At 48.9% G+C, this 20,666-nt stretch overlaps 4 long non-coding RNA genes across 7 annotated transcripts; all 4 read right to left on the bottom strand.

Annotated features, from left to right (window-relative positions):
- Nucleotides 1-2,018: 2,018 nt before the first annotated feature.
- Nucleotides 2,019-9,591, bottom strand: LOC139837690 (uncharacterized). The gene is made up of 2 exons (XR_011754319.1): nt 9,427-9,591; nt 2,019-2,345 (listed from the first exon to the last, which is right to left on the bottom strand). It is a non-coding gene; the product is annotated as an uncharacterized lncRNA (long non-coding RNA).
- Nucleotides 9,592-9,800: 209 nt separating this feature from the next.
- Nucleotides 9,801-13,485, bottom strand: LOC127345245 (uncharacterized). Of its 4 annotated transcripts, XR_011754317.1 has the most exons (5): nt 13,185-13,485; nt 12,927-13,094; nt 12,081-12,158; nt 11,863-11,981; nt 9,801-9,974 (listed from the first exon to the last, which is right to left on the bottom strand). It is a non-coding gene; the product is annotated as an uncharacterized lncRNA (long non-coding RNA). The 4 variants fall into 4 exon arrangements; XR_011754314.1 differs by having other exon boundaries at nt 12,927-13,485; XR_011754316.1 differs by having other exon boundaries at nt 12,932-13,485.
- Nucleotides 13,486-15,028: 1,543 nt separating this feature from the next.
- On the bottom strand, nt 15,029-16,610 carry LOC139837689 (uncharacterized). Its single transcript, XR_011754313.1, has 3 exons — nt 16,268-16,610; nt 15,422-15,499; nt 15,029-15,322 (listed from the first exon to the last, which is right to left on the bottom strand). It is a non-coding gene; the product is annotated as an uncharacterized lncRNA (long non-coding RNA).
- Nucleotides 16,611-18,760: 2,150 nt separating this feature from the next.
- LOC139830087 (uncharacterized) lies at nt 18,761-20,361 on the bottom strand. Its single transcript, XR_011754312.1, has 3 exons — nt 19,867-20,361; nt 19,609-19,776; nt 18,761-18,840 (listed from the first exon to the last, which is right to left on the bottom strand). It is a non-coding gene; the product is annotated as an uncharacterized lncRNA (long non-coding RNA).
- Nucleotides 20,362-20,666: the final 305 nt, after the last annotated feature.

The following is a 20,666-nucleotide window of genomic DNA, read 5'->3' as shown; positions in this document are numbered from 1 at the left end:
CCCAACCGCCGTACGAGCCCTGTCGGCGATGGAGAAGAAGAATGCGCCGGCGGCCATCGCCCCCGAGCCCGTCGCCTCCGAGCCTGTCGCCTCCGAGCCCGTCGCATCCGAGCCTGTCACCGCCGAGCCCATCGCCTCCGAGCCCGTCGCCACCCAGCCCGTCGCCTCCGAGGGCGGCGCATCCAAGCGCGGCGCCTCCGTGAGTTGGGCCTCTCTCGTGGCTGACGGACCACTTCACAAGATCGGCGAATGCTTACTGGCGAATGAGGAGTACGTGGACGCCTACTCTGCTATGAGGCAAGTCTGTAGAAATTGGCGCTCAGGTTTACCTGAGCCCGACGTGCACCTGCACGAATGGATCATGGTAGACCACGCCCTTCCACGCGCCGCTGAGTTCACCTTCCTCCAACTCGGCACATCCCGCTACGCCACCATAGATCTATCGGAAGTTCGTTCAAGGTTCAAATTCCTCCAAATTCCTCCATATCTATAGGGTTAATTGATACGTCTCAAACGTATCTATAATTTCTTATGTTCCATGCTACTTTTATGATGATACTCACATGTTTTATACACATTATATGTCATTATTATGCATTTTCCGGCACTAACCTATTAACGAGATGCCGAAGAGCCAGTTGCTGTTTTCTGCTGTTTTTGGTTTCAGAAATCCTAGTAAGGAAATATTCTCGGAATTGGACGAAATCAAAGCCCAGGGTCCTATTTTTGCATGAAGCTTCCAGAGGACCGAGGGGGAAAGGAAGTGGGGCCACGAGGCGCCGCCACAACAGGGCGGCGCGGCCCAGGTCTTGGCCGCGCGGCCCTGGCGTGTGGGGCCCTCGTGTGGCCCCCCGCGTTGCCCTTCCGCCTACTTAAAGCCTCCTTCGCGAAACCCCCGCATGCTGAGAGCCACGATACGGAAAACCTTACTGAGACGCCGCCGCCGCCAATCCCATCTCGGGGGATTCAGGAGATCGTCTCCGGCACCCTGCCGGAGAGGGGATTCATCTCCCGGAGGACTCTACACCGCCATGGTCGCCTCCGGATTGATGAGTGAGTAGTTCACCCCTGGACTATGGGTCCATAGCAGTAGCTAGATGGTTGTCTTCTCCTCATGTGCTTCATTGTCGGATCTTGTGAGCTGCCTAACATGATCAAGATCATCTATCTGTAATGCTATATGTTGTGTTTGTTGGGATCCGATGGATAGAGAATACTATGTTATGTTGATTATCAATCTATTACCTATGTGTTGTTTATGATCTTGCATGCTCTCCGTTGTTAGTAGAGGCTCTGGCCAAGTTTTTGCTAGTAACTCCAAGAGGGAGTATTTATGCTCGATAGTGGGTTCATGCCTCCATTAAATGCAGGACATGTGAGAAAGTTCTAAGGTTGTGGATATGCTGTTGCCACTAGGGATAAAACATTGATGCTATGTTCGAGGATATAGTTATTGATTACATTACGCACCATACTTAATGCAATTGTCTGTTGCTTGCAACTTAATACCGGAAGGGGTTCGGATGATAACCTGAAAGTGGACTTTTTAGGCATAGATGCATGCTGGATAGCGGTCTATGTACTTTGTCGTAATGCCCAATTGAATCTCACAATATTCATCATGTCATGTATGTGCATTGTCATGCCCTCTCTATTTGTCAATTGCCCAACTGTAATTTGTTCACCCAACATGCTATTTATCTTACTAGGACAATTGCCCGTGCGTTGCCACGGGATAGGAAAATTATGTTATAGACAATAAATTGAAACATGTGTCATAATTTATGTGTGTTCACATGATTGCTTAAATGTATTAAGCTTTCTTCCATTTTCTATAATCCCATCAGTACATACATGCCTCAAGTTTATATCTTCGTCGTACCAGTAAACATAATTTTCTACCATTCCATAATTATCGACATGGAAAAATGTAATATTTATATACTCCATCTGATCCATATTAGTTGACTCAACTTTATCTAGATTCGTATGTATCTAGAAATCTGGCCAAGATGTAATTGTTTTAAACATAAGGCCCTTGGCCCGGCTTTATATATAAAGCCATCACGGCAACCATAGAGTATCGATACAACACACACCCCACATAAGACTGATGCCTCCAAAGTGCTGGTGCCACAATACAAATAAGCAAAGTCTGGTACCAAGATCAACTCATAGATGAAAAAGGGGAAACTAAAGCATGTGGAGCGGTCGAGGGCGGCGGTGTGCAGTCGTCGATGGCGTCAGTGTCCTCCAGCCCGGGTCCGCGCATGTAGCCTCCTAACCTCGTCCAGTGCCACGTCCAGTAGTGGTCGGTCCCTCGGTCTGACCAGAACCCTCCAGCTCTGCATGTAGATAGACATTTTGAAGGTAGCATCAGCAGGGCTAGAGATGAGAGAGCCCTCAATAGCTAGCTTGTTGCGAATGTTCCACAGCGTCCAACACTGCGCTGCGAAAGTAAACCAAGCTATCCTACGGAGTCTACCCGACAAGCCGTTGGCAATGGCAATGAAATCCGCAGCCCCTGCTGGGTTCCATGAGCAGGAGAGGAGGTCCCTGATTCCTGCCCACATAAATTTAGCGATGTGGCAAGTGAAGAAAATATGGTCGCAAGTTTCCCATTCGCCACATAGGGCACATCGCCCATTCGATGGCCCATGTCGCTTGACTAATTGGTCCCCTGACGGGAGCCTCCCTCGTATGAGTTGCCAGAGGAAGACCCGGATTTTTGGCGGGACCCTAGTGCGCCAAATTTCCTTGAAGTGGGTGATCGTCCCTCCCCGGGACAGTTTGGAGTACATCGAGCGGGTGGAGTATTCTCCAGATTGCTCAAGCGCCCAACGAACCACATCATCGCCCTCAGAGGCCGGCGATAGGTCAAAGATCCTGCAGAGGTTATCCCATTCCGCCCTTTCTGCGAGGCCGAAGGTGCGCCGGAAGCGAATCCTCCAGCCCCCGCTGGACCTAACCCCCTGGACAGTCGCAAAGTGGTTGTCGCAGCAGGCGAACAGCCTAGGAAAAGTAAAGCGAAGGGGCCCCGTGCCCGTCCACCAGTCTAACCAGAAGTAGGTCCTCCGCCCACTGTTAACCTGGTGCTTCGCACCCAGTTTGAAGTACCATTTGATCTTCTGGATGGCGTTCCAGAATTGTGATCCCTTGGTGGGTACCGCCGGGGAGAACAAGTCGTGATCCCCCAGGTACTTGGCCCTAAGAAGGTCTGCCCATAGGCCTTCCTCGTTCTGGTAAATCTTCCAGATCCATTTTAACATCAGAGCGATGTTCATGAGCTTGGTGTTGTGGATTCCCAACCCTCCGAACTCCCGTGGCCTGCATACCGTAGCCCAGTCCACCATATGATACTTCCGTTTGGGTCCCACTCCTTCCCAAAAGAAGCGAGACCGGTGTTTATCCATCACTGCATGCGTCGAGTCGTGCAGTAGATAGAGTCCCATTGCAAATAGCGGAAGGCTGGAAAGGCAGGAGTTAGTGAGCTCCAGTCTGCCGGCTGATGCAAGGAACAGACCCTGCCAAGGCTCCACCCTATGGCCAACCTTCTCAGTGAGGAAGTTCCAGTCCGCCACGGAGAGGGGACGGTCGCTGACCGGTAAGCCGAGGTAGTGTAACGGCAGGCTCCCCAGCTTGCAGTTAAGGGCGTCAGCCACCCTTTGGCGTTCTAGGTCGGGGACCCCTGTCACGACCACTTCGCTCTTAGCGAAGTTAATCTTAAGCCCCGACATGTTCTCGAAACAGAGAAGGAGGAGCTTAAGGTTGGCCAACCCCATATCAGATGGCTCTATCAGAATCAAGGTGTCATCCGCGTATTGGAGGTGGGTGATCCCTCCCGGGACCAGGTGGGGCACCACACCCTTGAGGTGCCCAGATTCGGAAGCCCTGGCGATGATAGCAGCCAGGGAATCCACCATGAAGTCGAACAAGATCGGGGAGAGAGGGTCCCCTTGCCTCACACCCCGCGCGTTTCTGAAGTTTTTCCCGATGACACCATTCACGTTGACCGCAGTCTGGCCACCCGAGACCAGCTGCATCAAGCGGTGAACGATCATGGGGGAGAAGCCCTTCCTCAGCAGAACTTCTCTCAGGAAGTCCCAGCTTACCCGATCGAAGGCTTTCTCAAAGTCAAGTTTGAGAAGAAGACCCTTGAGTTTCTTAACCCTCAACTCATGGGCGATTTCATGGAGTGCAAGCACGCCCTCGTGCAGGCATCTCCCTTTGATGAAAGCCGATTGGCTGCGGTCGATCGTCCTATGCGCTAGAGGGGCGAGGCGGGTAGCGTAAGCCTTAGCGACGAATTTAAAAATAACGTTGATTAAAGCAATGGGTCTAAAAAGTTTGATGGTGTCCGCCCCCTGAACTTTCGAGATAAGAGAGATGACTCCAAAATTAAGGCGCGCGATGTCAACCCTCCCTAGGGCGAAGTCGTTGAGGATCCGGAGGATCGGTCCTTTGAGAATATCCCAGAATTTCTTGAAGAAGAGGACCGGTAGCCCGTCCGGGCCTGGGGCCGAGTCTGGTTTCATGCCCGCGAGCACCTCGTCCAGCTCGTCCGGAGTGAAGGTGAGCTCTAGGCTCCTGTTCTCCTCCTCAGATATCCTCCTATCAGAAGGCCAAAGGTCCTGCGCTAGGGAGAAAACCCTTTCCTCCCCCTCAGCGCCCATTAAGCCCTGGTAGAACTGGTACACATGTCCCATCAACTCGGCCTGGTCTGAGATCTCACCCTCATCAGTCACCAGGCGAGGGATGAGGCACTTCCTACGCCTCCCATTGGCGAAGGCGTGGAAGAAGGCAGTACAAGAGTCCCCTTTAAGGGTCCATTGGAGTCTGCTACGCTGTCTCCAGTAGTCTTCCTCCGCACCGTCTAGCTGCACAATCTGATCCTCGAGGAAGTAGCGGAGAGCCCAACCTTCCTCGTCGAGGCCAGAGGAGTCAACAAGGATGTCCAGCTCCTTGATCTGTGCGAGGAGGTTGTCCCTTGCCTCTCTCTTCTGTTTGCCAAGATTGGCCCCCCACCCTCGGAGGTGTTGGCGAAGGCACCTTGCAATGCACTGCCAAAGGTCAATGCTGCAACGGTGAGGCCCTCGCTCCTGGATGCAGAAGATCAGTTTCTCTTTGATCATCTGCTCAAAGCCAGCTACCCTAAGCCACCAGGATTGGAAGAAGAATCTCGCCGGCCGGCGAATCCCCTGTTCACCATCATCCAGGAGAAGAGGGTTGTGGTCGGACCCCACCCGAGTGACCGCCGTAAGAGAACACAAAGGGAATAGCGTCTCCCAGGAAGTGGAGACGAAGACCCTATCCAGAACCGAGCGGATAGGGGAGAGTTGCTTGTTGGTCCAGGTGAACCTTGCCCCAGTTCTATTGAGCTCTCTAAGAGACAGGGCAGCAATGACGTCGTTGAATTGGCGTACCCTTGGCCAATTGATATTGTCGTTGCTCTTATCCCCGGGACCCCGAATGAGGTTGAAGTCGCCCCCAACAACAAGCGGGAACCGACAACTCTCCACTTCGGAAGAAAGCTCCTCCAGGAACTCCCTAGTTCTAGAGTGGTCAGCCGGGCCATATACTAGGATGCAAGTCCATTTGGCTCTGCGGCTGCGATGGAAGAGGTCGGCGCTAATGAAGAACCGCCCCTTCCGCCAGGTCCCCACCTCAAAACATTCATCACGAAACCCCAGGAGCATCCCCCCGGATTGTCCCGAAGCCGGCAGCCAGTTCCAGCAGAATTGGCCACCACACTCCAGGCTCCTGAGTTCCGAGTCCGAGAAATCTTGGCGTACCGTCTCTTGTAGGCCAAGAATGTCAATCCGGTCGCGTTGCATGTAATCACGGAGTTGGGTGCGACGCCCTTGTCCCCCAAACCCCCGCAAGTTGTAAAAAAGAGCTCTCATTTGGGAGCTCATTTTTTGTACTGCCTCTTGGAGACAGCGAGAACAGGGGCCTTGGCACAAGTCCTTCTCGGGCGGGAGCGAGGCGGCGCTGGGTCCTTGCCGGCCCCCGCGGTAAGCGCGTGCGTCGTATCAGCAGGCACCGGGGCACCTTCCCCAGGCGAGCCCAACGCAGCAGGAGGCGAGGCCAGACCCTCGGCCGGCTCCACCCTAGGAGCGTCGGCCAGCTCCTCCCTAGGAGCCACCGTAGCCGCAGCGTCCGTCGCAGCTTTGGCCGCCGCCGCAGCCTTGGCCTCCAGCTCAAGGCGGCGCGCAGTTTCTGCAAGCGCAGCTTGCACCTTCTCTTTCGCCTGGATGATCGACAAGGCTTCACCCGGGTCGGCCGTCGAGGGAGAGAAAACCAAGCAACTATCGCGAACTACCGAGGACAAGTGGGCGTCGGAGAGAAGGTCTAGGATAGCGAAGTCGTTACCTTTGTCGGTGGAGATGTTGGTGCTGGCCTTGCCTTCCAGGTTCTTCTCCGCCATAAGTCGCTGGGCACGGAGGAGGGCAGAGGTGCCCGCCGTGGCGCCCTGGGACCTCGCGCTCTTCCTCACCGCCGATGGCGTCGCCGAGGTCGCCCGCTTGGAGTAGACGGCCTTTGAGCGGCGAGCTTGTGCCAGAGGGGTGGCCTCGGAGAGCTCCTTCAGCAGGTTCTTGTGAACTCCATCGTCCTTGGGCTGCGGAAGCTCGTCGTCATCTGAAGCGTCAACCACCTCCACATCAGCGATGCCGCCAAGGTTGCTGGCCGGCGTCAGCTTGGCCACCTTGGTAGGCGGGCCCTCCGCCTGTTGGCTGTCGTCGACCCACGAGGGAACCGGGTCGGTGATCTGCGAGTCCAGGTCAGCCGAGTCCAAGGAGTCCAGGGAGTCGTCCACGGGGAGGCGGGACCCTTCCGCGCCACTCGCCGGGACCAGGTGGACAACCATCTTGTTCTTGGTGGGCTCGAGGAGGGAGAGAGAAGGAAGGATCTCCGCCGCGACGCCCATGTTGGAACCATATTCGTCAAAGGTGCACAACGCCGTGGCGGGGGCGGTGGTGGATGGCAGCCCCTGCTTGCCCAGCACCGACGGAGGGTTGGAGCTGGAGGGTCCGGAGGCCCCACTCTTGTCCTTGGAAGCGTCCTTGTTCTTGTCTTGGCTGCGGCGGTGCTTGTTCCATTCACTGTCCGAGGGAATATCGTCGGAGTCGTCGTCATCATCAAGACCATCGTTGGGTGGCGGTGGAGGGCCCCCTGACCCTGCACCCGGAGTACCGCGAGGAGGGGCCTCAGCCTGCACGCCGACGATGTACCCCTCTCCGTTCACGAAGACTTGGACCGAGCCCTTGATGCGGTCGGGATAGCGACAGTGAAAACGCATACGGATGGGCTCGCGGTCGCGTTTTTGGATGGAAAGCTCATCCACATCGATTGGCCTTCCAATCATGGTGAACGCCGCCATGAGGCGGTCCCTTGTCATGAGGTCCTCCGGCACCCCCGACAGACGAACCCAGGTTGAAGGGAGAACCAGGCTGGGTTTAGGAGCCAGGAAGGCCTCGCGGATCTGGGTATCAGTCTTGCTAAGAGGGAGGTGGAGCTTCCCGCTCCCAGTGCTCAACCGAAGGGTCTAGCGGGTGGGGAAGACGACCGAAAACTCCGTGTCTGAGAGCCTCTGCACCTGCCAGTCCCAGAGCTCGTCGACCAGATGCTTCAATTCATCAGAGAGCTGGGTCTCGGAGAGAGGCGCCGAATCAAACTTGATGATGGTGGCGAAAACATCCCCATTGCCCAGCCCACCACGCATTGGCTCGACGTCAATGTTGTAGAAGCCCCCGCCGGAGATGGCGTGACCCATGGTCTGGAGCCGAAGCCCCTTCCCCCTGGAGGGGCAGTTAGCAGAGGAGTGACCCTCGCCGCTGCACACGACGCAGAGGGGGTCGAAGGTGCAGTCCGATTGGTAGTGGCCTTCCCTACCACATTTGAAGCATTCCCCCGCCGCCGCCGGAGCCCCTGCCCGTGGCGGTGGGTTTTGCTTAGCCTTCCCTTTTGGCTGTTGATGGCTTCCCTCGCCGTGGTTCTTTTTGGCTTTGTTCTTGTACTGAGGGCGCTGACCCTGTGTTGCGCGGTCTCCCAGACCCCCGGCAGCCGAGCGGTCGCCACCGCCCTTGGCCGGCGCCCCATCCGCCCGGCGGTTCGCCAGCGCCTCCTCCCTCCGTTGCTGCTCTTCCCACCATGGCGGCGGGGGGCCGTAGTCGAACCCGCGGGTGCGGTCATGGGCGCGGTAGTCTTGGTCGCGGTAGGAGACGGCATCTTCTTGGAAACGGGAGCCGCCCGCATCTTGGCGAGGGGCGCCGTCCTGGTAGCGAGAGGGTCCGTCGAGGCGGCCTCCGCCACCGGCTTGCCGCCCGCCGTTGCCGTCGTGGCGAGCACCGCCTTCCTGGCGCCCGCCGCCTCCGTCTTGGCGACCCCCACCATCCTGACGTCCAGCGCCGCCCCCACCTTGGCGGCGGCCGCCACCGCCGTCGCCCGCATCACTGTCGCGCCGTGCGCCGTCGTCGAAGCGTTGCTTCCTCCCGTCATCGTAGCCGCCCGCCATGACCGCAGTCGCAAAGGAGCGGGATAGCGGCGGCGGGGGAAGGAGAGGTCGGAGGAGGCGGTGGCGCGGCGCAGAGGGGTCGTTGAGCTGCTGTCTCACTTCACTCGATCTGGCTAGGAACCCTAGATTGGGATCGCAGCAGCCCTTAGGCAACCACATCCAGGTAAAGCGTCGGTGGGCTGGGCCAGGTCGCTGGGCTGGGCCAGGCCGCTGGGCCTCCTGGCCAGGCGAAGGGCGTGGAGCAGCCAACATGGGCCAAGCCGAAAGGTAGCCCAGGGAGAGGAGAGTTCCGCCCTCCAGGCCCGTGGGCGTGGAGCCCACGCAATCGACCGACCGCGCCTCCTAGGCAGGTCCCACCCTTTCGTCGTCTACCCTGACCAGGGAATTCAAACTCTCTGGATCTCCCCGATCCAGATCCAGCAGTCGTCGAACGTCGTTGACCGCCGGAGGCGTTGCCGGCGGCGAGGCCCCTCCCCGCGAGTCGCCATCCGTAGCCTCCGAACGCAGATTTGGAGCAGGACCAAACACACGAGGAGCCAGGGCAGGCCATTCCGATGCCGTCGTCGGATCCCCATCCGAGCTAGGCGGCCACAGTCCAGCGCACGCAGAGGTGGATCCCCGCTCCGGCCGCGCGCGGCTTCCCAAGCGGCGGAGCCGTGGAGGCGCCGGCGGTGCCGAGCCACGGAACCTCGAGCCTTTGCCGCCCGGGGCAAAAGACGACCGCCGTGCAGCATGCAGGGAGCCCCCAAGCTCCTGCGCCCGCTGGATGAAGCCACCAAGGGTGCTTGCGGCCGGGCGCCTTCGCCGGAGGGCCTCGAGGTCAGAGTCCTCACCCTCCTCTTCCGAGCCATCGGAGGCCGAGACCGACACACCCTCTTCGTCGTCAGAGCCAGAGAGAGACCAGAACTTACCTTGCTGTCGAGGAACGACGGGAGGAGAGGCCGGCCCGGCGGGCGGCGCACCCCGGACTGGAGTTCGGCCGTCAGAGACACGCCGGTCGCCGCCAGGGGCGCTCGACGGCCGCGACGGCAGGCCGCCGCTGTCCGCATCGCCAATCGCCTGCCCGCCCGAGTCGCCCATCTTCGTTCACACCGTGCTAGCTCGAGCATTTCCAGCTTGGGAAATTATTTTAACAAGCAACAACGCAGATGACAGATGTTCGCACTTAGCCTCCAGATCCGGCGCCATTTCAAGATGTAATTGTTGCTATGCAATCTAGAAACGGATCACAGCATGCTCCTTGTGCTTATATAGGTGCCAACACAAGCCCTCACGCCCTAGCCAATCAACCACGCGGCCACCAAGATCACATTGCTTTGGTTTGGTCTCCCTGTTTGCTAGATCCGGCTGGGGCAGCCTCTGGAAATTCCTGGAGAGGCGAACTTGCATAGTAGGTGCCAGTCAGCCATGCCTGAGGAGTGTAGAGTGCTCGCCACCCTTGCATCTGGGCGCCACTTCCCTGTAATCGGTATTGTATCTTTATCGGGAAAAAAATCAATATTGTATGCATAGCGACTCTGAAATACATAATGGTTGTGAAGGAAGTTATCTCTCACTGAAGTATAAAAGCAATTGTTGTATGAGTATTAAGATATCTTCAGGCATATAATGTAAGATACAATTTTTTTCTTCTCGAAAAGGGGGATAAATAAAATATAGCATGGCCATAGGGGTTCAATTGACATGGTTCATAAATAGAGAACAGATGCTCAAAGCATAAAGGAGATAGTTGATGCTAAAGAGTGAAGGTTGATGCGCTTTCTACCTAGGAGACAATTGTGTAAGTATAGCTAGTTCTAATGTGCATTGCTTGCATCTCCATCTAAGAGGGCCCGTAGATATATCATTATCTTGTTTGTAAGGCGAACGCGGAAAGAAGACACCAATTATAGCTTTTTATTGATGCAATTGTACAATACTTTATTCAGGGCTCTATCTGTAAAATACAATCGCGTAATACAGATCTACCATCAGTGATGTATAGTTATTATATGCATGCGGATGCATAAATTTACTTAGTAAATTGTTCATCTTCAACAGCCTACTCCCTCTGTTCCCTAATATTTTTTTGGTAAGCCAAATTAACTTACCAAAACATCTTATCTTTAGGAACAGATGGAGTATTTGATTGGTTTTCGTTCTAGACATAAGGCATTTCATCCTACACGAGATCTTCCCCAACCATTTGCAGAATCTTTGAGAGAAAAAGCCAGACTCGAACTTAATAAATAACAACACATGAACCTCAATCTGATTTATGAGATTTATCCTTACTAAATGTCACTGGAGCTTGGAAGGAAAGGAAACTATAAGTAAGATGATATAGCTATGAAAACAAGAGTAGCAATCATCTCTCGGGCTCTTGAAATTTGAACTAATAACACTGGGTTTTAATATGTAAAGGTCTATAGAGCCCAAAAAGGAATTATTGAACTCAATGCAATTAAGTGGTGGCTGGCTGACCTGAAATGGTAAGGTAGAGTCGCATATACATATTATCAACATTGATGCCCCTAGTTATCTTTTTGGTCTTCTCGGAAAGGCTCTCACCTAGATAGAATAATTATAATTATGTAACGTTAACTCATGACAAAGCATTGTGACGAATATTTTCGCAACTTTTCACTATATGAGAATGTGAAAATATTCCCAGTTCATCCGCATTGGCTAGAAACCAATTATTTTTCAACTTAAGTAATTCAATCACAACCATTAGTTCATTAGAAATGCTGCCATCATCAGTCAATCAAGCATAATTTCTATGTGCATTGTACCTAGTAGGAAATTTGCAAAAACATGTACATGCAAATAATTATTTCAATGTAACTTTTCATGTTGAAAGTCCCCTAATTAAGCAACAATTATGTTTTAAAAAAAACTAAGCAAAAATATACAGAAGCACCCTCATCGCTTCTTATTAGTTAGTATCAAGAAAATGAAGAGGCAGCATCGGCGCACACAAACACGCAACGCATGCCATTCTCCGCCACCAGTCAAATTTCGGAGGAACATGAGGCTTCCTCTGGTAATTTATAGAGAAAGGATCTGTGTAATGAGAGTTCACAGATCTTATTACATCAATGTCTGAAAATCAAACCTAATAATCAGTGATGCAAAATTTCATGAGTTGCGGACTGGATGTTATAGTTGGTTCATATTTCATCTAGGCTACACAAGTGATCTCTGCGGTCGAACTTGGAAAGAATAAATTTCACATGGGGGAGAACGGGTTTTGGAACCTGAATTTCATTTAGTTCCTATGTGCTCAGGCATCAAGCCAGCGTAAAAACAACAGGAAGTTCAGCTAATAGTAGAAGAACTGCAGAAGACAGTGCCGATTCTGTTACCTTTTGACAGGTCCAAATGCCCAACACCCCATGATGAGCAGATGAGCCTTGAGTTCGGCCATCACCTAGAAGATCTTCTCCTTGGGATTCCCCACCACAACCTCCATTTTCACTTCCACCTTCAGAAAACCAAGAATCCGATCTAATTACTACCAGTTAAGCAAGAACAACCATTGGGGGAGACCAGCAATCAGCACAAATATGCATCACCCCCTTACATTCTTGTTTGCGCAAATCTTGAGCGCGTGCTCCAGGATCGCCTCTGTGATACTCCGCTCGTAGGCACCTCCACACCTCTGGACAAGAGTGTTGGAATATGCGTGTTTCTTGTTAGATCGATGAAATTAATCAAACAACTGGTGAAACAAAGCAAAAATATACTCTGCAATTGGGCCTCAGATTTCTTTTATGTAACTATATAAATTGCCATATCTCATTGATATTCACATCTTGCATCATTTCCCATCTGAAATTGTGAATTATGTTTACATTAAAAACAAAATGCAGCGGTAAATGTAATGTATAGATCTATGGCACTCCTCATAATTTTTGTTCAGTCTGCTGGTGCTTGGCTAAAGTTGATCGCTTTGGCATATATAGATCATGGACCATCTAATGCACATGCATGTCAAAAAATATTTAGAAAGCAATAAAGATGTGATGATGAAAGCAGTAATGAGGATCCTTGTGTACAACCCTCTTATGTTGCAACAAAGCTTAGCAGTGGATTGATCAAGTTACCTAAAATAATTAGCAGCTCATTGCTATACTTAGCATCAAGTAAAAAAATAGCGCGCTATAACAAAATAGCGTCTGCCAAAAAATACGCTATTAGCGCTAATAGCGCGCTATAGCGCCGAAATGATGTAGCGTGGCATGTCCAAAAACGCTATAGTGTGCTATTAACGCCAAAATAGCGCGCTATTTTTTTTCCATGCTTAGCATGCAACCTAAGCATGCGAATGAGGCATCTGATTCCTGAAAGTGTAACAAATAGATGAAAAGCAACATTCTTATTTCCATAGAGATTTAGTGTACACAACTGGATTGATCTGAAAACCAACCTTACCAAGATTACTAATCAAGTAGTATCGCCACACATCAGCAGTAATATTTGTGGCTTTTGCGTCGCATAAAAGGAACTCCACAGGACTAATTAGAAAATAGAAGACAATCAAATCCGGTTGCTTCGTTGTCCTGCTCTAGGCAGTGTTTAGCATTTAACTGACAAGCTGCAGTTCAAATAAAAGAATCAGGGGAAGAGATGGGAATCAGCAACGACCGATGGAGAGAAACTAAATCCGGCCCCTTCGTTCACCTACCTCCTGTTCTCGGCCCTGACTCCGCCATCTGCTCTGGTCCTTGGCTGCTGCCGGCCAAGGAGACAGACTGGAGGAAAGGAACGAGATGAGGGGAAGCACCTCGATGTCCGCGGCCGGCCGCTTTCCATGCCAGCCGCTGGCCCTTGTCCAGTCCCGCTGCTGGCCCTTTCTCAGGAGCACCGCCGCCTGGTGGAAAATCGCCGTCGACGTCCTTCTGCATCTGACCGGGAGGTGATCGAGAGCGGGGTGAGGCGACGTGGACGACGTGAGTTCGGAAGTGCGGTCCGACGATGTGGATCTGGGGGAGGCGGTGTTTACGGGGCGAGGTTGCATCGTGCGGGCGACGGACGAGCCCTAATTGTGTGCCGGTTCGATGGCAGTTTGAGAAGTATACGTTTTGGTGGGAGGGCAAAATAGTAAAAAGCCCAGAGGATGGAAGGACGATTGACGACCAAAGGTTTGACGTATTGGCAGAATAAGGAACCACTTCGTTCTTTTTAAGTAGTGTAGATATATCATTATCTTGTTTGTAAGGCGAACGCGGAAAGAAGACACCAATTATAGCTTTTTATTGATGCAATTGTACAATACTTTATTCAGGGCTCTATCTGTAAAATACAATCGCGTAATACAGATCTACCATCAGTGGTGTATAGTTATTATATGCATGCAGATGCATAAATTTACTTAGTAAATTGTTCATCTTCAACAGCCTACTCCCTCTGTTCCCTAATATTTTTTTGGTAAGCCAAATTAACTTACCAAAACATCTTATCTTTAGGAACAGATGGAGTATTTGATTGGTTTTCGTTCTAGACATAAGGCATTTCATCCTACACGAGATCTTCCCCAACCATTTGCAGAATCTTTGAGAGAAAAAGCCAGACTCGAACTTAATAAATAACAACACATGAACCTCAATCTGGTTTATGAGATTTATCCTTACTAAATGTCACTGGAGCTTGGAAGGAAAGGAAACTATAAGTAAGATGATATAGCTATGAAAACAAGAGTAGAAATCATCTCTCGGGCTCTTGAAATTTGAACTAATAACACTGGGTTTTAATATGTAAAGGTCTATAGAGCCCAAAAAGGAATTATTGAACTCAATGCAATTAAGTGGTGGCTGGCTGACCTGAAATGGTAAGGTAGAGTCGCATATACATATTATCAACATTGATGCCCCTAGTTATCTTTTTGGTCTTCTCGGAAAGGCTCTCACCTAGATAGAATAATTATAATTATGTAACGTTAACTCATGACAAAGCATTGTGACGAATCTTTTCGCAACTTTTCACTATATGAGAATGTGAAAATATTCCCAGTTCATCCGCATTGGCTAGAAACCAATTATTTTTCAACTTAAGTAATTCAATCACAACCATTAGTTCATTAGAAATGCTGCCATCATCAGTCAATCAAGCATAATTTCTATGTGCATTGTACCTAGTAGGAAATTTGCAAAAACATGTACATGCAAATAATTATTTCAATGTAACTTTTCATGTTGAAAGTCCCCTAATTAAGCAACAATTATGTTTTAAAAAAAACTAAGCAAAAATATACAGAAGCACCCTCATCGCTTCTTATTAGTTAGTATCAAGAAAATGAAGAGGCAGCATCGGCGCACACAAACACGCAACGCATGCCATTCTCCGCCACCAGTCAAATTTCGGAGGAACATGAGGCTTCCTCTGGTAATTTATAGAGAAAGGATCTGTGTAATGAGAGTTCATAGATCTTATTACATCAATGTCTGAAAATCAAACCTAATAATCAGTGATGCAAAATTTCATGAGTTGCGGACTGGATGTTATAGTTGGTTCATATTTCATCTAGGCTACACAAGTGATCTCTGCGGTCGAACTTGGAAAGAATAAATTTCACATGGGGGAGAACGGGTTTTGGAACCTGAATTTCATTTAGTTCCTATGTGCTCAGGCATCAAGCCAGCGTAAAAACAACAGGAAGTTCACCTAATAGTAGAAGAACTGCAGAAGACAGTGCCGATTCTGTTACCTTTTGACAGGTCCAAATGCCCAACACCCCATGATGAGCAGATGAGCCTTGAGTTCGGCCGTCACCTAGAAGATCTTCTCCTTGGGATTCCCCACCACAACCTCCATTTTCACTTCCACCTTCAGAAAACCAAGAATCCGATCTAATTACTACCAGTTAAGCAAGAACAACCATTGGGGGAGACCAGCAATCAGCACAAATATGCATCACCCCCTTACATTCTTGTTTGCGCAAATCTTGAGCGCGTGCTCCAGGATCGCCTCTGTGATACTCCGCTCGTAGGCACCTCCACACCTCTGGACAAGAGTGTTGGAATATGCGTGTTTCTTGTTAGATCGATGAAATTAATCAAACAACTGGTGAAACAAAGCAAAAATATACTCTGCAATTGGGCCTCAGATTTCTTTTATGTAACTATATAAATTGCCATATCTCATTGATATTCACATCTTGCATCATTTCCCATCTGAAATTGTGAATTATGTTTACATTAAAAACAAAATGCAGCGGTAAATGTAATGTATAGATCTATGGCACTCCTCATAATTTTTGTTCAGTCTGCTGGTGCTTGGCTAAAGTTGATCGCTTTGGCATATATAGATCATGGACCATCTAATGCACATGCATGTCAAAAAATATTTAGAAAGCAATAAAGATGTGATGATGAAAGCAGTAATGAGGATCCTTGTGTACAACCCTCTTATGTTGCAACAAAGCTTAGCAGTGGATTGATCAAGTTACCTAAAATAATTAGCAGCTCATTGCTATACTTAGCATCAAGTAAAAAAATAGCGCGCTATAACAAAATAGCGTCTGCCAAAAAATACGCTATTAGCGCTAATAGCGCGCTATAGCGCCGAAATGATGTAGCGTGGCATGTCCAAAAACACTATAGCGTGCTATTAACGCCAAAATAGCGCGCTATTTTTTTTCCATGCTTAGCATGCAACCTAAGCATGCGAATGAGGCATCTGATTCCTGAAAGTGTAACAAATAGATGAAAAGCAACATTCTTATTTCCATAGAGATTTAGTGTACACAACTGGATTGATCTGAAAACCAACCTTACCAAGATTACTAATCAAGTAGTATCGCCACACATCAGCAGTAATATTTGTGGCTTTTGCGTCGCATAAAAGGAACTCCACATGACTAATTAGAAAATAGAAGACAATCAAATCCGGTTGCTTCGTTGTCCTGCTCTAGGCAGTGTTTAGCATTTAACGGGCAAGCTGCAGTTCAAATAAAAGAATCAGGGGAAGAGATGGGAATCAGCAACGACCGATGGAGAGAAACTAAATCCGGCCCCTTCGTTCACCTACCTCCTGTTCTCGGCCCTGACTCCGCCATCTGCTCTGGTCCTTGGCTGCTGCCGGCCAAGGAGACAGACTGGAGGAAAGGAACGAGATGAGGGGAAGCACCTCGATGTCCGCGGCCAGCCGCTTTCCATGCCAGCTGCTGGCCCTTGTCCAGTCCCGCTGCTGGCCCTTTCTCAGGAGCACCGCCGCCTGGTGGAAAATCGTCGTCGACGTCCTTCTGCATCTGACCGGGAGGTGATCGAGAGCGGGGTGAGGCGACGTGGACGACGTGAGTTCGGAAGTGCGGTCCGACGATGTGGATCTGGGGGAGGCGGTGTTTACGGGGCGAGGTTGCATCGTCTGGGCGACGGACGAGCCCTAATTGTGTGCCGGTTCGATGGCAGTTTGAGAAGTATACGTTTTGGTGGGAGGGCAAAATAGTAAAAAGCCCAGAGGATGGAAGGACGATTGACGACCAAAGGTTTGACGTATTGGCAGAATAAGGAACCGCTTCGTTCTTTTTAAGTAGCGTAGATATATCATTATCTTGTTTGTAAGGCGAACGCGGAAAGAAGACACCAATTATAGCTTTTTATTGATGCAATTGTACAATACTTTATTCAGGGCTCTATCTGTAAAATACAATCGCGTAATACAGATCTACCATCAGTGATGTATAGTTATTATATGCATGCGGATGCATAAATTTACTTAGTAAATTGTTCATCTTCAACAGCCTACTCCCTCTGTTCCCTAATATTTTTTTGGTAAGCCAAATTAACTTACCAAAACATCTTATCTTTAGGAACAGATGGAGTATTTGATTGGTTTTCGTTCTAGACATAAGGCATTTCATCCTACACGAGACCTTCCCCAACCATTTGCAGAATCTTTGAGAGAAAAAGCCAGACTCGAACTTAATAAATAACAACACATGAACCTCAATCTGGTTTATGAGATTTATCCTTACTAAATGTCACTGGAGCTTGGAAGGAAAGGAAACTATAAGTAAGATGATATAGCTATGAAAACAAGAGTAGCAATCATCTCTCGGGCTCTTGAAATTTGAACTAATAACACTGGGTTTTAATATGTAAAGGTCTATAGAGCCCAAAAAGGAATTATTGAACTCAATGCAATTAAGTGGTGGCTGGCTGACCTGAAATGGTAAGGTAGAGTCGCATATACATATTATCAACATTGATGCCCCTAGTTATCTTTTTGGTCTTCTCGGAAAGGCTCTCACCTAGATAGAATAATTATAATTATGTAACGTTAACTCATGACAAAGCATTGTGACGACTCTTTTCGCAACTTTTCACTATATGAGAATGTGAAAATATTCCCAGTTCATCCGCATTGGCTAGAAACCAATTATTTTTCAACTTAAGTAATTCAATCACAACCATTAGTTCATTAGAAATGCTGCCATCATCAGTCAATCAAGCATAATTTCTATGTGCATTGTACCTAGTAGGAAATTTGCAAAAACATGTACATGCAAATAATTATTTCAATGTAACTTTTCATGTTGAAAGTCCCCTAATTAAGCAACAATTATGTTTTAAAAAAAACTAAGCAAAAATATACAGAAGCACCCTCATCGCTTCTTATTAGTTAGTATCAAGAAAATGAAGAGGCAGCATCGGCGCACACAAACACGCAACGCATGCCATTCTCCGCCACCAGTCAAATTTCGGAGGAACATGAGGCTTCCTCTGGTAATTTAGAGAGAAAGGATCTGCGTAATGAGAGTTCACAGATCTTATTACATCAATGTCTGAAAATCAAACCTAATAATCAGTGATGCAAAATTTCATGAGTTGCGGACTGGATGTTATAGTTGGTTCATATTTCATCTAGGCTACACAAGTGATCTCTGCGGTCGAACTTGGAAAGAATAAATTTCACATGGGGGAGAACGGGTTTTGGAACCTGAATTTCATTTAGTTCCTATGTGCTCAGGCATCAAGCCAGCGTAAAAACAACAGGAAGTTCAGCTAATAGTAGAAGAACTGCAGAAGACAGTGCCGATTCTGTTACCTTTTGACAGGTCCAAATGCCCAACACCCCATGATGAGCAGATGAGCCTTGAGTTCGGCCGTCACCTAGAAGATCTTCTCCTTGGGATTCCCCACCAGAACCTCCATTTTCACTTCCACCTTCAGAAAACCAAGAATCCGATCTAATTACTACCAGTTAAGCAAGAACAACCATTGGGGGAGACCAGCAATCAGCACAAATATGCATCACCCCCTTACATTCTTGTTTGCGCAAATCTTGAGCGCGTGCTCCAGGATCGCCTCTATGATACTCCGCTCGTAGGCACCTCCACACCTCTGGACAAGAGTGTTGGAATATGCGTGTTTCTTGTTAGATCGATGAAATTAATCAAACAACTGGTGAAACAAAGCAAAAATATACTCTGCAATTGGGCCTCAGATTTCTTTTATGTAACTATATAAATTGCCATATCTCATTGATATTCACATCTTGCATCATTTCCCATCTGAAATTGTGAATTATGTTTACATTAAAAACAAAATGCAGCGGTAAAGGTAATGTATAGATCTATGGCACTCCTCATAATTTTTGTTCAGTCTGCTGGTGCTTGGCTAAAGTTGATCGCTTTGGCATATATAGATCATGGACCATCTAATGCACATGCATGTCAAAAAATATTTAGAAAGCAATAAAGATGTGATGATGAAAGCAGTAATGAGGATCCTTGTGTACAACCCTCTTATGTTGCAACAAAGCTTAGCAGTGGATTGATCAAGTTACCTAAAATAATTAGCAGCTCATTGCTATACTTAGCATCAAGTAAAAAAATAGCGCGCTATAACAAAATAACGTCTGCCAAAAAATACGCTATTAGCGCTAATAGCGCGCTATAGCGCCGAAATGATGTAGCGTGGCATGTCCAAAAACGCTATAGCGTGCTATTAACGCCGAAATAGCGCGCTATTTTTTTTCCATGCTTAGCATGCAACCTAAGCATGCGAATGAGGCATCTGATTCCTGAAAGTGTAACAAATAGATGAAAAGCAACATTCTTATTTCCATAGAGATTTAGTGTACACAACTGGATTGATCTGAAAACCAACCTTACCAAGATTACTAATCAAGTAGTATCGCCACACATCAGCAGTAATATTTGTGGCTTTTGCGTCGCATAAAAGGAACTCCACAGGACTAATTAGAAAATAGAAGACAATCAAATCCGGTTGCTTCGTTGTCCTGCTCTAGGCAGTGTTTAGCATTTAACTGGCAAGCTGCAGTTCAAATAAAAGAATCAGGGGAAGAGATGGGAATCAACAACGACCGATGGAGAGAAACTAAATCCGGCCCCTTCGTTCACCTACCTCCTGTTCTCGGCCCTGACTCCGCCATCTGCTCTGGTCCTTGGCTGCTGCCGGCCAAGGAGACAGACTGGAGGAAAGGAACGAGATGAGGGGAAGCACCTCGATGTCCGCGGCCGGCCGCTTTCCATGCCAGCCGCTGGCCCTTGTCCAGTCCCGCTGCTGGCCCTTTCTCAGGAGCACCGCCGCCTGGTGGAAAATCGCCGTCGACGTCCTTCTGCATCTGACCGGGAGGTGATCGAGAGCGGGGTGAGGCGACGTGGACGACGTGAGTTCGGAAGTGCGGTCCGACGATGTGGATCTGGGGGAGGCGGTGTTTACGGGGCGAGGTTGCATCGTCTGGGCGACGGACGAGCCCTAATTGTGTGCCGGTTCGATGGCAGTTTGAGAAGTATACGTTTTGGTGGGAGGGCAAAATAGTAAAAAGCCCAGAGGATGGAAGGACGATTGACGACCAAAGGTTTGACGTATTGGCAGAATAAGGAACCGCTTCGTTCTTTTTAAGTAGTGTAGATATATCATTATCTTGTTTGTAAGGCGAACGCGGAAAGAAGACACCAATTATAGGTTTTTATTGATGCAATTGTACAATACTTTATTCAGGGCTCTATCTGTAAAATACAATTGCGTAATACAGATCTACCATCAGTGATGTATAGTTATTATATGCATGCGGATGCATAAATTTACTTAGTAAATTGTTCATCTTCAACAGCCTACTCCCTCTGTTCCCTAATATTTTTTTGGTAAGCCAAATTAACTTACCAAAACATCTTATCTTTAGGAACAGATGGAGTATTTGA

Source organism: Lolium perenne, chromosome 3, assembly GCF_019359855.2.
Source record: "Lolium perenne isolate Kyuss_39 chromosome 3, Kyuss_2.0, whole genome shotgun sequence".
NCBI lineage: Eukaryota > Viridiplantae > Streptophyta > Magnoliopsida > Poales > Poaceae > Lolium > Lolium perenne.
Note: the sequence above shows the minus strand (reverse complement) of the source record. Positions and strands in the feature narration are given on the sequence as shown.